Below are 2,713 nucleotides of genomic sequence, written 5' to 3'. Positions count from 1 at the left end.
CCACTACTACAGAGTGAGAAATTCCCATACTGCCGCTATCCAGTCCTGACCATGACTGAAACTAGTTGCTGTCCAGGCACTGTCCAGGTGCTGTCCGAGCCTGACTGCGACTGGGAACCAGTCAGCAGTTCCAGAGGTGGAAGCAAAAAGAAACCGAAAGGGAAAGTGCAATCGCCGTGCAAACAATCAAAAGGGCATCTAACTCTGGAGAAATTTCAAGACTATACTTACCTTGCAGAGCTGTAATGTCCCGCAGTTCTGGTTCCGCCCCGCAAATGAGGGATCTTCCTTGCGCCAGTGTGATGGTATAAAGTCCCTGGGTCTTTGGCACCACCTATCCCGAGCTTTTGTCCCCGCCTGCAAGAACACACTCAGGACAACCGGAATCTTCTGCAGCAAAGCTTTATTGCTTACTTCTCAGGAAGATCCCGACTCCAGAAAATGGAGTCCCTTATATTGCGCTCAGCCATGACGTTTCAGCACCTGATATGGCGTGACAGCTCTTGATTCATTGCTCGACCATCACACCACTATTACACCCCGAGAATGGGCAGTGACTAGGAGTGAGTTCACTCTCGCACTTGTGCACAAGGCTTGTTTACTAGTTAGTCACAGCAGAGGCCAGAGCCATCTTATAATGGTGATTGCTTGCGGCACGGGAACGGCTCTCCACAGCAATTGCTCACTGCATGGCTCTCCACACATGTATACACTCATTATTAAAATACTTTAACTATACTTCATAAACAAAGGTGACAAAATTTACAGATGGAGTCAGTACATAATTGTAAGAGATTAGAATAATTACAAAAGGAAATTGTGGCCTGATCTCAACTTTATGGCACGTGTGAGTTTAGAAACTAGATTATAATTAAACACACAAGTACATATTTGTATGTTTATTAGAGAAAAGAGGAATGATTTAATTGTCTTAGTAAACCATCTGGGAAGTCAATAATCATAACATTTTTAGAATAGGCTCTGGAAAATACATTTGTAAAGAATATATTCAATTGGAAAAAATAAATTAAAAATTTGCAACATAGTACTAGGAAAATTGTATTTATTACCATAAATTTTTATAAGTTGATTTTAAGAACACTCCTCCATTGCTGGTGGGAGAATAAAACTTGTACAACCACTATGGAAATCATTCTAGTGGTTCCTCAGAAAATTGGGAATGATTTACCAGAAGACCTAGTTGTACCACTCCTGGGCATATATCCAAAAGAGGCTCCACCATACCACAAGGACACATGATCCACTACGTTCATAACTGCTTTATTCATCACGGCCTAAACCAGGAAACAACCCATATGCCCATCAACCTAAGAACAGATACAGAAAATATAGTTCATTTACACAGTGGAATATTATTGAGCTATTAAAAATAAGGGCATCATATATTTTACAGGCAAATAGATGGAACTAGAAAACTTCATCTGAGTGAGGTAACTCTGTGCCAAAAGGGCATGCACAGTGTGTACTCACTATAAGTGGATACTAGACATAAATTACAGGATACCAATGCTACAGACTACAAACTCAAATAAGCTAAACATGAAGGAAAGCCCAATTAGGATGCTTGAATCTCACATAGAAGGGTAAATAAAATAGTCATATGAGGCAGATGGCGAGAAGAAACTGAGTGAAAGCAGGGATGGGAAGGGGAATGAGGCTTGTTCAGGAACAAGTGTGGGGAAAAACAGGAGAGCGTGCCAGAGAGATAGAAGAATGAATTGAATTTGGAGGCTGGCAGGGGTAGTGGGGTGGGGAGTATTTCTAGAATGTGCCATTGACCTAGGGTGGGGAGGCTTCCATAGGAGTATATGTGGGTGACTTCAGCTGAGACTCCTAACAGTGGGGATATGGAACCTGAAATGGCTACCTCCTATAGCCAGGCAGGACCCCCAGTGGAGGGATAAGGGAACCAACTCACCCAAAAAAAATTCAACCTAAAATTTATCCTAGGTCTTTAAGAACTGTAGAAACAAACATAGAGTAGAGACTGAGAGAATGGCCAACCAATAACTGGCTCAGTTTGAGATTCATCCCAAGAGCAAACACCAATCCCTGACGCTATTAATAATTCTCTGTTATGTGTGCAGAGAAGAGCCAAGGATAACTGCCCTCTAAAAGGTTCCATGTTTTAGCTGACTGAAACAGATGCAGAGATCCACAGCCAAACATTGGATTCAGTGGAGGAGATTTATGGAGAGTTGAAGGAAGGATCAATGGTCCTGAAAGGGATTGCTCGACAGGAAGATCAATAGAGTCAACTAACCTGAACCTTTGTGGGTTCTTAGAGACTGAACCATCAACGAAAAAGCATACTCAAGCTAGACCTACCCCCTTCTCCTTGACACATATATAGCAATTGTGCAGGTTTTTCTTCATGTGAGTCCCCCAACAACTGGAATAGAGACTTTCCATGAACCTGTTGCCTCACTGTGGATGCTGATCCCCAAACTATTACCCTTGTCTGGCTTCTGTGGGAGAGAATATGCCTAGCCATTCGAGACATGATGTGTCATGGTGGGAGTTTACCCATGGCAGGGGGAAGGTTCCCTCCACATTCTCAGAGAATGGGAGGAGGGAATGAGGAGATGAATTGTGTAAGGAATAGCCTGGGAGAAGGGAGGGGCAGTGTCCTGGATGCAAAGTGGAGAGAGACAGAGAGAGAGAGAGAGAGAGAGAGAGAGAGAGAGAGAGA

This window comes from Mus caroli, chromosome 3, assembly GCF_900094665.2.
Source record: "Mus caroli chromosome 3, CAROLI_EIJ_v1.1, whole genome shotgun sequence".
Lineage (NCBI taxonomy): Eukaryota > Metazoa > Chordata > Mammalia > Rodentia > Muridae > Mus > Mus caroli.
This window is presented reverse-complemented; position numbering follows the sequence as displayed.